Source organism: Ranitomeya imitator, chromosome 9, assembly GCF_032444005.1.
Source record: "Ranitomeya imitator isolate aRanImi1 chromosome 9, aRanImi1.pri, whole genome shotgun sequence".
Lineage (NCBI taxonomy): Eukaryota > Metazoa > Chordata > Amphibia > Anura > Dendrobatidae > Ranitomeya > Ranitomeya imitator.
In genome coordinates, this window is record NC_091290.1 from 70,218,433 (window position 1) to 70,232,431 (window position 13,999).

The 13,999-nt window shown below is 44.4% G+C and overlaps 1 protein-coding gene across 2 annotated transcripts in view; it reads left to right on the plus strand.

The window, feature by feature from the left end:
- The window catches only part of METTL15 (methyltransferase 15, mitochondrial 12S rRNA N4-cytidine), a 476,714-nt gene that overhangs the window by 654 nt on the left and 462,061 nt on the right, over nt 1–13,999 (plus strand). The window lies entirely within an intron of this gene.

The following is a 13,999-nucleotide window of genomic DNA, read 5'->3' on the forward strand; positions in this document are numbered from 1 at the left end:
GACTAGTTTTTTTTTTAAAATGTTATGTGTTTGACGTTGAAATAATTTTCGCATTTTCCACCTTCTGTGTCCTGGCACATTCTATTATGGTGTGTTGATAGTTCAGCTGAGAGATCAGAGCTGCTGTCCTGTCCGAGCTCACTGATGGCTTCTCCGTCAGCTCATTCTGCAGCCAGCTATAGACCATGCAGCCCGGAGGGAGGAGACGACGACAGGTTATTGGGGGTGTAGCTAGGGGTTCGGGTCAGGGGGTGCAACTTCTGAGTGACCCTGATGACGGCTATGGTGGCGCATCCGAAGGGCTCATGCTTGTAAGAAAAACGGACGGGTGCACTCTGACCAATGTAAGGTTCACATTGCGTTAGTGCAATCCGTTTAGCGGATACGCTAATGGATTGCGCTACCGCAATGTCCAAAAAGGGATTACGTTCGGCAATCCCACTAGCGCAGATGCCCGATCTGCGCTAGCGAGGAATGGACCCTGAACGCTGCAAGCAGCGTTCGAGGTCCGTCCGAAACTAACGGCACATCGCAGACGCACGCCAAAAATGGCATACGTTCGCAATCCGTTAGCACATTGCAGTCAATGGGTGCGCTAACGGATCCGTTGCATAGCGTTAATTGCGACAATTGCGCCATGTAACGGAGTCTGTTAGCGGACACCCACTAACGCAATGTGAACCTAGCCTAAGCAATACATTTTGTATTTTTTTTTTTTTTTTCTGACAAAGAAAAATTATCAAAATTAAAAAAAACCTAGTGCTTTCTGACCTCAAATAATGCAAAGAAAACAAGTTAATAACACAGGGGAACAATTTGAAAAAAAATTTCTGTTGAGTTAGGTTTTTGAGCTGATTTATACTAAAATTGGCATGCTGATTCCAAAAATGTAGTCAGTATTTTTCTAGCACGTCAAGTTTTTCCTCCACAACTTACAGTACCTGCCAGAGAAGCACAATTGCACTGATATCTGTAATAAGACTTGTTATCTGATTACAATTCGACTCATATAGAGCTACGTGGCAACTTGTAAGAGTAGTCACAACTTTGTCATGCCTATTTCTTATATATTTCATTTTTTGTTCATATTTGTACTATTTAAAAAAAAAAAAAAAAAAAAAAAACTTTTCAGGTACAGTAGTTTACATAGTTTTGAGAAGACAAAAATCCTATAGTTCAAAAACTTGACGTGATAGAGGAAAACTGAGATCATTTCTGGATTCAGCATCCAAAAATTAAGAACAGTTGTCTGACCTAACTCTTAAAAAATTGTGTTCCCCAGTGTAATCATTTAGAAACAACAGTACTAATATTTTACCTCAGGAAGAGTTCAGAAATCAATATTTTGTGGAATAACCATGATTTTTAATCACAGCTTTCATGCGTCTTGGCATGCTTTCCACCAGTCTTTCTCACGGCTTCGGGGGCAAGAATGTAAGCAGTTCTTCTTTGTTTGATGGCTTTTTATCCATCATCCTCTTGATTACATTCCAGAGGTTTGAACAAGGATCAGCTCTGGAGATTGAGCTGCCCATGACGGTTTTGATGTGGTGGTCTCTTAAAGGGAATCTGTCACCCCAAAAATCTTATATGAGCTAAGGCCACCTGCATCAGGGGCTTATCTATAGCATTCTGTAATGTAGATGAGCCCCCGATGTAACCTGAAAGGTAAGAAAAACAGGTTGTATTATACTCACCCAGGGGCGTCCCGCTGCCATCCGGATCCGGAGCCTCCTAGCTTCATACGATGACGTCCTCTTCTTGTCTTCCTGCCCTGGCCCTAAGGGTCACTTCCATCTGTCTGTCACAGATATTCATTGGTCGCGGCCTCTGTCTGTCATGGAATCCAAGTCACTGGTTGGTCGTGGCAAAGCGCCCACGACCATTGCCACGACCAATCAGCGACGGGCGCAGTCCAGCGGCAACATGGCCGCTCCTTCCTCCCTGCAGTCAGTGCCCGCTCCGTACTCCCCTCCAGTCAGCCCTCACACAGGGTTAATGGACCACGGTGTAACGCACTCCATTAACGCTGCTATTAACCCTGTGTGACCAACTTTTTTTTTACTATTGATGTTGCCTATGCAGCCTCAATAGTAAAAAGATCTAATGTTAAAAATCATAAAAAATAAATAAAAAATCATCATATACTCACAATTCCGGCGCCTTTCCCGCTCCTCACAACGCTCCGGTGACCGCTCCATGCAAGCGGCATGTTCCAGTGGCAAGGATGGTATGCAAAAAGGGCGTGCCATGACGTCACGGTCATGTGAACATGACCTCATCACAGGTCCTGCGCGAGAAGGACCTGCCATGACGTCACGGTCATGTGACGGCGACGTCATCACGGGTCCTACGCTACCAACCCTGGAACCGGAAGCTGCCGAGTGCACCGCACACAGGCGACATGACTACAAGGGTTCCCTCGGAAGGTGAGTACCGTATTTTCCAGCGTATAAGATGACTTTTTAACCCCTAAAAATTGTCCCAAAAGTCGGGGGTCGTCTTACACGCCGGTTACGGGTGCACGGAGCGATCCTGGATGGTTCCCAGGGTCTGGAGGAGAGGAGACGCTCCTTCAGGCCCTGGGATCCATATTCATGTAAAAAATAAAGAATAAAAATAAAACGTCTGCCTCCCCGTTCCTAAGAATGCAGTGAGTGAAGGAGCTTTGACGTCGCGGTCAGGTGGCCGCGACGTCATCGACAGGCAACAAGATTTTCTCTATTTTTCCAGTAAACTGAACGACACCATAATGGTACTCAGTGGAGCCTTTAACGTTCAATGGGGCCTCATTGATGTCTGTTATGTGATTGACCTGCTGCTTCTTTAGTTTTGGTTTTCTGTTGCCTTGAAGGAACAAAAAGCTGAAATAACAAAATTCAAGTGAACTTGCGCTTGAGATCTCTGTGCCTAACGTCTGGCCCGCTCATTGACTGCAGTGGGGCTGCAATGTGCATGCAGGCGATGTATCTTATGCTAAGCGTTGCACCTTCCCTGTACTGTATCCACCAGTGTTGTGAATTCTGTGGCAGAGTTCACTCCTGTGGTCACAAGTGGTACTTCGGCTGATTCTCTCTGGGAGCTTCCGTTTGTGGAGGAAAGTGGTACTGCAGCTTCTGAGTTTCCTCCCTCAGGTGATCTGGTGAGGTCGTTAGCTGCTTCTCTACTTAACTCCACCTGATGCTTTGATCCATGCTTCCTGTCAATGTTCCAGTGTTGGACTTGTGTTTCTCTGGATCATTCCTGTGGCCTGCTGCTCTGCATAGCTAAGTGCTTCTTTGCTATTTGTTGCTATTTTTTCTGTCCAGCTTGTCTATTTGTTTTGCTGGAAGCTCTGGGACGCAAAGGGTGTACATCCGTGCCGTTAGTTCGGTACGGAGGGTCTTTTTGCCCCCTTTGCGTGGTTTTCTTTAGGGTTCTGTGTAGACCGCAAAGTTCTTTCCTATCCTCGTTCTGTCTAGAATATCGGGCCTCACTTTGCTGAATCTTTTTCATCCCTACGTTTGTCTTTTCATCTTACTCACAGTCATTATATGTGGGGGGCTGCCTTTTCCTTTGGGGTATTTCTCTGAGGCAAGGTAGGCTTATTTTTCTATCTTCAGGCTAGTTAGTTTCTCAGGCTGTGCCGAGTTGCATAGGGAGCGTTAGGCGCAATCCACAGCTGCCTCTAGTTGTGTTGGGAGAGGATCAGGAATTGCGGTCTACAGAGTTTCCACGTCTCAGAGCTCGTTCTATTATTTTGGGTTATTGTCAGATCACTGTATGTGCTCTGATCGCTATGTGCATTGTGTTACTGAATTGCCTATCATAACAGTACAGGAAGCCAAAAGTACTAATGATTCTCAATAGAGGGAAAAAAGAAGTTCTGAGACCATTTTTTTTCCTTTGCACTGTGATTTGTCTTTTTTTTTTCCCCTAGACATTTGGGTGGTTCAAGACACAGGTGTTACAATGGACATTAAAGATCTGTCTTCATGTGTAGATCAGCTCACGGCAAGAGTACAAAATATTCAAAATTTTGTGGTTCAGAATTCTTTGTTAGAACCGAGAATTCCTATTTCTTTTTTGCGTAGCGACCCTCAGGACTGGGCATTTTCTCTTGCGTCAGGAGATCCTGCATTGAGTGATATCGATGCGTTTTTCCTGGCGCTTGGATTGCTGTACGATGAGCCTAATTCAGTAGATCAGGCAGAAAAAAATTTGCTGGCTCTTTGTCAGGGTCAGGATGAGATAGAGCTATATTGCCAGAAATTTAGAAAATGGTCCGTGCTCACTCAATGGAATGAATCTGCGCTTGCAGCCATTTTCAGAAAGGGTCTCTCTGAAGCCATTAAGGATGTCATGGTGGGATTTCCTATGCCTGCTGGTCTGAATGAGTCTGTCTTTGGCCATTCAGATCGGTCGACGCTTGCGCGAGCGTAAATCTGTGCACCATTTGGCGGTATTACCTGAGATTAAACCTGAGCCTATGCAGTGCGATAGGACTATGACCAGAGTTGAACGGCAAGAACACAGACGTCTGAATGGGCTGTGTTTCTACTGTGGTGATTCCACTCATGCTATCTCTGATTGTCCTAAGCGCACTAAGCGGTTCGCTAGGTCTGCCGCCATTGGTACTGTACAGTCAAAATTTCTTATGTCCGTTACCTTGATATGCTCCTTGTCGTCGTATTCTGTCATGGCGTTTGTGGATTCAGGCGCTGCCCTGAATTTGATGGACTTGGATTATGCTAAACGTTGTGGGTTTTTCTTGGAACCCTTGCAGTGTCCTATTCCATTGAGAGGAATTGATGCTACGCCTTTGGCCAAAAATGAGCCTCAATACTGGACCCAGCTGACCATGTGCATGGCTCCTGCACATCAGGAGGTTATTCGCTTTCTGGTGTTGCATAATCTGCATGATGTGGTCGTGTTGGGGTTGCCATGGCTACAAGCCCATAATCCAGTATTAGATTGGAAATCCATGTCGGTGTCCAGCTGGGGTTGTCAGGGGGTTCATGGTGATGTTCCATTTCTGTCAATTTCGTCATCCACCCCTTCTGAGGTTTCAGAGTTCTTGTCTGATTACCGGGATGTATTTGATGAGCCCAAGTCCGATGCCCTACCTCTGCATAGGGATTGTGATTGTGCTATCGATTTGATTCCTGGTAGTAAATTCCCAAAAAGTCGACTGTTTAATTTTCTGTGCCTGAGCACGCCGCTATGCTGAGTTATGTGAAGGAATCCCTGGAGAAGGGGCATATTCGCCCGTCATCGTCGCCATTAGGAGCAGGGTTCTTTTTTGTAGCCAAGAAGGATGGTTCGCTGAGACCGTGTATAGATTACCGCCTTCTTAATAAGATCACTGTTAAATTTCAGTACCCCTTGCCATTGTTATCTGATTTGTTTGCTCGGATTAAGGGGGCTAGTTGGTTCACTAAGATAGATCTTCGTGGTGCGTATAATCTGGTGAGAATCAGGCAAGGCGATGAATGGAAAACTGCATTTAATACGCCCGAGGGTCATTTTGAGTATCTAGTGATGCCGTTCGGACTTGCCAATGCTCCATCAGTGTTTCAATCCTTTATGCATGACATCTTCCGTGAGTACCTGGATAAATTCCTGATAGTGTACTTGGATGACATTTTGATCTTCTCGGATGATTGGGAGTCTCATGTGAAGCAGGTCAGAACGGTTTTTCAGGTCCTGCGTGCTAATTCTTTGTTTGTGAAGGGATCAAAGTGTCTCTTTGGTGTGCAGAAGGTTTCATTTTTGGGGTTCATCTTTTCCCCTTCTACTATCGAGATGGATCCGGTTAAGGTCCAAGCCATCCATGATTGGACTCAGCCGACATCTCTGAAAAGTCTGCAAAAGTTCCTGGGCTTTGCTAATTTTTATCGTCGCTTCATCTGCAATTTTTCTAGTGTTGCCAAACCATTGACCGATTTGACCAAGAAGGGTGCTGATTTGGTCAATTGGTCTTCTGCTGCTGTGGAAGCTTTTCAAGAGTTGAAGCGTCGTTTTTCTTCTGCCCCTGTGTTGTGTCAACCAGATGTTTCTCTTCCGTTCCAGGTCGAGGTTGATGCTTCTGAGATTGGAGCAGGGGCTGTTTTGTCACAGAGAGGTTCTGGTTGCTCAGTGATGAAACCATGCGCTTTCTTTTCCAGGAAGTTTTCGCCTGCTGAGCGAAATTATGATGTGGGCAACCGAGAGTTGCTGGCCATGAAGTGGGCATTCGAGGAGTGGCGTCATTGGCTTGAAGGAGCTAAGCATCGCGTGGTGGTATTGACTGATCATAAGAACTTGACTTATCTCGAGTCTGCCAAGCGCTTGAATCCTAGACAGGCTCGTTGGTCGTTGTTTTTTGCCCGTTTTGACTTTGTGATTTCGTACCTTCCGGGCTCTAAAAATGTGAAGGCGGATGCTCTGTCTAGGAGTTTTGTGCCCGACTCTCCGGGTTTATCTGAGCTGGCGGGTATCCTCAAGGAAGGAGTAATTGTGTCTGCCATCTCCCCTGATTTGCGGCGGGCGCTGCAAATATTTCAGGCTAATAAACCTGATCGTTGCCCAGCGGAGAAACTGTTTGTCCCTGATAGGTGGACGAATAGAGTTATCTCTGAACTTCATTGTTCGGTGTTGGCTGGTCATCCTGGAATCTTTGGTACCAGAGAGTTAGTGGCTAGATCCTTTTGGTGGCCCTCTCTGTCGCGGGATGTGCGTACTTTTGTGCAGTCCTGTGGGATTTGTGCTCGGGCTAAGCCCTGCTGTTCTCGTGCCAGTGGGTTGCTTTTGCCCTTGCCGGTCCTGAAGAGGCCTTGGACACATATCTCTATGGATTTTATTTCTGACCTTCCCGTTTCTCAAAAGATGTCAGTCATTTGGGTGGTCTGTGATCGCTTTTCTAAGATGGTCCATCTGGTACTCTTGTCTAAATTGCCTTCCTCCTCTGATTTGGTGCCTTTGTTCTTCCAGCATGTGGTTCGTTTGCATGGCATTCCAGAGAATATTGTTTCTGACAGAGGTTCCCAGTTTGTTTCGAGGTTTTGGCGAGCCTTTTGTGGTAGGATGGGCATTGACTTGTCTTTTTCCTCGGCTTTCCATCCTCAGACTAATGGCCAGACCGAACGAACCAATCAGACCTTGGAAACATATCTGAGATGCTTTGTTTCTGCTGATCAGGATAACTGGGTGTCCTTTTTGCCTTTGGCTGAGTTCGCCCTTAATAATCGGGCCAGCTCGGCTACCTTGGTTTCGCCGTTTTTCTGCAATTCTGGGTTCCATCCTCGTTTATCTTCAGGACAGGTTGAGTCTTCGGACTGTCCTGGTGTGGATACTGTGGTGGACAGGTTGCAGCAGGTTTGGACTCGGGTAGTGGACAATTTGACCTTGTCCCAGGAGAAGGCTCAACTTTTTGCTAACCGCAGACGCAGTGTGGGTCCCCGACTTCGTGTTGGGGATCTGGTTTGGTTATCTTCTCGTCATATTCCTATGAAGGTTTCCTCTCCTAAATTTAAACCTCGTTTTATTGGTCCGTATAGGATTTCTGAGGTTCTTAATCCTGCGTCTTTTCGTCTGACCCTTCCAGATTCTTTTTCCATACATAACGTATTCCATAGGTCATTGTTGCGGAGATACGTGGCACCTATGGTCCCATCTGTTGAGCCTCCTGCCCCGGTTTTGGTGGAGGGGGAATTGGAGTATATTGTGGAGAAGATTTTGGATTCTCGTGTTTCAAGGCGGAAACTCCAGTATCTGGTTAAATGGAAGGGTTATGCTCAGGAAGATAATTCCTGGGTTTTTGCCTCTGATGTCCATGCTCCCGATCTTGTTCGTGCCTTTCATGTGGCTCATCCTGGTCGGCCTGGGGGCTCTGGTGAGGGTTCAGTGACCCCTCCTCAAGGGGGGGGGGGGGGTACTGTTGTGAATTCTGTGGCAGAGTTCACTCCTGTGGTCACAAGTGGTACTTCGGCTGATTCTCTCTGGGAGCTTCCATTTGTGGAGGAAAGTGGTACTGCAGCTTCTGAGTTTCCTCCCTCAGGTGATCTGGTGAGGTCGTTAGCTGCTTCTCTACTTAACTCCACCTGATGCTTTGATCCATGCTTCCTGTCAATGTTCCAGTGTTGGACTTGTGTTTCTCTGGATCATTCCTGTGGCCTGCTGCTCTGCATAGCTAAGTGCTTCTTTGCTATTTGTTGCTATTTTTTCTGTCCAGCTTGTCTATTTGTTTTGCTGGAAGCTCTGGGACGCAAAGGGTGTACCTCCGTGCCGTTAGTTCGGTACGGAGGGTCTTTTTGCCCCCTTTGCGTGGTTTTCTTTAGGGTTTTGTGTAGACCGCAAAGTTATCTTTCCTATCCTCGTTCTGTCTAGAATATCGGGCCTCACTTTGCTGAATCTATTTCATCCCTACGTTTGTCTTTTCATCTTACTCAGTCATTATATGTGGGGGGCTGCCTTTTCCTTTGGGGTATTTCTCTGAGGCAAGGTAGGCTTATTTTTCTTTCTTCAGGCTAGTTAGTTTCTCAGGCTGTGCCGAGTTGCATAGGGAGCGTTAGGCGCAATCCACAGCTGCCTCTAGTTGTGTTTGGAGAGGATCAGGAATTGCGGTCTACAGAGTTTCCACGTCTCAGAGCTCGTTCTATTATTTTGGGTTATTGTCAGATCACTGTATGTGCTCTGATCGCTATGTACATTGTGTTTCTGAATTGCCTATCACAACACACCAGCAGGTCACATTATTCCATGTTGGCACTGACTGGTGAATATCCAAGTAGCTACATATACCTTTCTTGTGGATGTGTAATCATATTCACATTTCTGTGGGTTAGACAAGTGTTGAGCAAAATGTTTCTTGCTGTCCTGGTCCATCGTCCAGTCCACCATGGCAGCTGGACCAAGACGGTCTTCACTTCTGCACCAGTCATCATCCAGTACGCCCCTTGCGCTTACCAAAGCCTGTGGCATCATGCCAATAAAGTGGTTGTTCACTAATGCTTAATCAATTCATGGTGGCATAGAAAATAAAGTTTACTCCTTCTATAGCGGTGTATCTCCATTGATTTTGTCGCTGCCGTTCCTGGTGGGTGATGTGACGACGTGTCACACTACCGCCGCAGCCTTTACTATTTCGTCAGTGGATGTCCACTCTGATTGAATATTGATGAGATTCTATGGATTGGCTGCAGCGGTCTCATTTTACTGGGGCCACCGCAGGAGTTAACTATATATTGTGCTGTGACTTAATTAAGCGGAGATTGTCCACTAGTGAACAACCCCTCTAATACAGAGACTAAAAAGGTGAATCTGGGTTAATATTGGTATAAAGGGATTGTCCATAATTAGACAAAAATAGCTGTTCAGTTTCCTGAACAGTGCCACACTTGTGCACAGGTCGTGTCTGGTATTGCGACTTAACCCTTTCACGTCAATAAAGCTGAGAGACCATTCCAGACATAACCCACGGGCGCATGTTGCCCGTTCGTTTTTTTTTTTTTTCTAATTGTGTACATCCACTTATCTATCTGATCTGGATTCTTTGTGGCATGTAACGTATGTGTGTACTGCTATTACATGTATGTACATGCAGTTTCTCATGTATGTGCATTCTGCTAGTGGTCCCTGGGGTGTTGGTCCCTGGGTTGCCTCGTAATGGAAAGTCTGCAGACGAAGCAAAGTACATTGTGATACCGAATAATGAAATTGAGTAATTGGTTTTCTGCAGTAAGTAGGAGTAAGAGGTGAGGCTAGGAGAATGCTGTTTGCTAGCTCTGTTAATGAGAGGAAATTTGGTGTTTGAGCTATAAATTGAGGTCTGGGGGTGGTATATGCAGTATAACTCAATAGCTATTAGTTCCCACTTTGCGGTACAATTTCCAGATAAGTTACCCTTAGCTGTCAATGGGTTTCCTGTTTTTCTACAAGGCATTCCTCCCACTGTCAGCATTGTACAATGGTATATAAAAGTTTGTGCACCCCTGGTCAAAATTACTGTTTTGTGAATAGATCAGCAACTTGAAGATTAAATTCCTTTTTCTTTTTTTTTTTTTTTTTTTTTTTTTTTTTTATGACAAAAGGGACACTTTTTCAAAAGTTTGGACACCCTTGGAGATTGGTGTGCACAGATATCTTTGACCAAAGTTTCAGATCTTAATTAGCTTGTTCGCTATCATCGCTAGGAAAGGCGAGGAGATGCAAATTCCCCAGCTTTATAAAAACCCAGCCTCCTCTAACCTTGTGCCAAAAAAAATAGCAGCCATGGGTTCTGCTAAGCAGCTGACTAGCACTCTGAAAATGGTAGGGTCCCACAATGCAGGAAAAGACTATTAGAAGATAGCAAAGAGTTTTCAAGTTGCTCTTTCCTTAGTTGGAAATGTAATTCAGAAACGGCAGTTAGCAGGAACAGTGGAGGTCAAGATAAGGTCTAGAAGGCCAAGCAATATTTCAGTGAGAGTTGCTCATAGGATTGGTAGAGAGGCAAATCAGATTCCCCACTTGACTGCAAAAGACCTTCAGAAAGATTTAGCAGACTCTGGAGTTGTGATAAATTGTTTTACTGTTCAGATACATCTGCACAAATATGGCCTTCATGGAAGAGTCATCAGAAGAAAACCTCTCATGCGACCTCACCTTTAAAATTCAGCATCAGAAGTATGCAAAAGAACATCTAAACCAGCCTGATGCATTTTGGTAACAATTCCTGTTGACCAATGAGGTTAAAATAGAACTCTTTGGCCACAATGTCAAAGGTATGTGTGGAGAAAAAAGGGCCTAGAATTTCAGGAAAATGTCATCTCCTCAACCATTAACTCCTTTCTGCCATCAGACTGAATGGTATGTCCGATGGCAGAACCATCAAGGCTGGGACATGTCAGCTGTTTTGAACAGCTGATATGTGCCCACAATAAGCGCGGGCGGAATCGTAATCCACCTGCACCTCTCAACTAGTTAAATGGCGTTGTCAAACTCTGACAGCGGCATTTAATAATCGCTTCCGTCCTGAAATGCGTGCACCGCTAACCCCATCACATGATCGGGGGTCATCGGTTCATCAGCATAGCAACCAGAGGTCTTCAGCAGACCTCTATGGTTGTTGATGCCAGATTGCTATGAGCACCACCCAGTGGTCGGCGCTCATAACAATGCAGTAATTTTGCTACATAGAGGCAATCTGAACATTGCCCCTATGTAGCAGAGCCGATCAGGCTATACCAGCTTCTAGCATCCCATGAAGGCTATTGAAGCATGGCAAAAGTAAAAAAAAAAAAAAAAAAAAAAAAAAGTTTTTAAAAATATGAATAAAAAAATAAAAGTTCAAATCACTCCCCTTTCGCTCCATTCAAAATAAAGCAATAAAAAAAAATCAAATCACTTTGTTGCCTGCATTTTTTAAAAGGGTTGTCTTATCAGAATATTTACAGTTTACCTATTGTTTAACACACCTTAGTCATGGAATCTATTATAGCCCAAGACGTCTTCTGACTCTCCAACTTTCTAACTTGCCATCCACTCTCTTTGAGTGGCTAGTAGTTCTGCATCAACATTCTGCCAGCACTACCCGTACTGGAGTCTCCTTTTTCTAATTTCTCATCATTCTTTGTTCCTACTGCTGTCCAGTGGCTTGCCTTCTTGTTATGCCTGTGTGCAGTTCGACAGCGGAGAGCAGAGAGACTGACCCCTGCCTCCACCTCCTGTTACCTGTCTCTGTATCTGCTAGCCACAGCAGGCAGGAGGTTATGAAGGATACATCTAGTAGCCTCTGGCACTTATGTCATGATTCTTAACCCCTTTACCCCCAAGGGTGGTTTGCACGTTAATGACCAGGCCAATTTTTACAATTCTGACCACTGTCCCTTTATGAGGTTATAACTCCGAAATGCTTCAACGGATCCTGGTGATTCTGACATTGTTTTCTCGTGACATATTGTACTTCATGATAGTGGTAAAATTTCTTTGATAGTACCTGCGTTTATTTGTGAAAAAAACGGAAATTTGGCGAAAATTTTGAAAATTTCGCAATTTTCAAACTTTGAATTTTTATGCAATTAAATCACAGAGACATGTCACACAAAATACTTAATAAGTAACATTTCCCACATGTCTCCTTTACATCAGCATAATTTTGGAACCAATTTTTTTTTTTGTTAGGGAGTTATCAGGGTTAAAAGTTGACCAGCAATTTCTCATTTTTACAACACCATTTTTTTTTAGGGACCACGTCTCATTTGAAGTCATTTTGAGGGGTCTATATGATAGAAAATGCCCAAGTGTGACACCATTCTAAAAACTGCACCCCTCAAGGTGCTCAAAACCACATTCAAGAAGTTTATTAACCCTTCAGGTGTTTAATAGGAATTTTTGGAATGTTTAAATAAAAATGAACATTTAACTTTTTTACACAAAAAATTTACTTCAGCTCCAATTTGTTTTATTTTACCAAGGGTAACAGGAGAAATTGGACCCAAAAAGTTGTTGTCCAATTTGTCCTGAGTACGCTGATACCCCATATGTGGCAGTAAACCACTGGGCGCATGGGAGAGCTCGGAAGGGAAGGAGCGCAGTTTGACTTTTCAATGCAAAATTGACAGGAATTGAGATGGGACGCCATGTTGCGTTTGGAGAGCCACTGATGTGCCTAAACATTGAAACCCCCCACAAGTGACACCATTTTGGAAAGTAGACCCCCTAAGGAACTTATCTGGATGTGTGGTGAGCACTTTGACCCACCAAGGGCTTCACAGAAGTTTATAATGCAGAGCCATAAAAATAAAACAATTTTTTTCCCACAAAAATTATTTTTTAGCCCCCAGTTTTGTATTTTCCCTAGGGTAACAGGAGAAATTGGACCCCAAAAGTTGTTGTCCAATTTGTCCTGAGTACGCTGATACCCCATATGTGGGGGGGAACCACCGTTTGGGCGCATGGGAGGGCTCGGAAGGGAAGGAGCGCCATTTGGAATGCAGACTTAGATGGAATGGTCTGCAGGCGTCACATTGCGTTTGCAGAGCCCCTAATGTACCTGAACAGTAGAAACCCCCCACAAGTGACCCCATATTGGAAACTAGACCCCTCAATGAACTTATCTAGATGTGTTGTGAGAACTTTGAACCCCCAAGTGTTTCACTACAGTTTATAACGCAGAGCCGTGAAAATAAAAAATCTTTTTGTTTTCCCACACAAATTATTTTTTAGCCCCCAGTTTTGTATTTTCCCAAGGGTAACAGGAGAAATTGGTCCACAAAAGTTGTTGTCCAATTTGTCCTGAGTACGCTGATACCCCATATGTTGGGGTAAACCCCTGTTTGGGCACACAGGAGAGCTTGGAAGGGAAGAAGCACTGTTTTACTTTTTCAACGCAGAATTGGCTGGAATTGAGATCGGACGCCATGTCGTGTTTTGAGAGCCCCTGATGTGCCGAAACAGTGGAAACCCCCCAATTATAACTGAAACCCTAATCTAAACACACCCCTAACCCTAATTCCAACGGTAACCCTAACCACACCTCTAACCCTGACACACCCCTAACCCTAATCCCAACCCTATTCCCAACTGTAAATGTAACCTAAACCCTAACTTTAGCCCCAACCCTAACCGTAACCCTAGCCCTAACCCTAGCCCTAACCCTAGCCCTAATGGGAAAATGGAAATAAATACATTTTTTTTTATTTTTCCCTAACTAAGGGGGTGATGAAGGGGGGTTTGATTTACTTTTATAGCGAGTTTTTTAGCGGATTTTTATGATTGGCAGCCGTCACACACTGAAAGACCCTTTTTATTGCAAAAAATATTTTTTGCAATACCACATTTTGAGAGCTATAATATTTCCATATTTTGGTCCACAGAGTCATGTGAGGTCTTGTTTTTTGCGGGACGAGTTGACGTTTTTATTGAAAACATTTTTGGGCACGTGACATTTTTTGATCGCTTTTTATTCCGATTTTTGTGAGGAAGAATGACCAAAAGCCAGCTATTCATGAATTTCTATTGGGGGAGGCGTTTATACCGTTCCGCGTTTGGTAAAATTGAT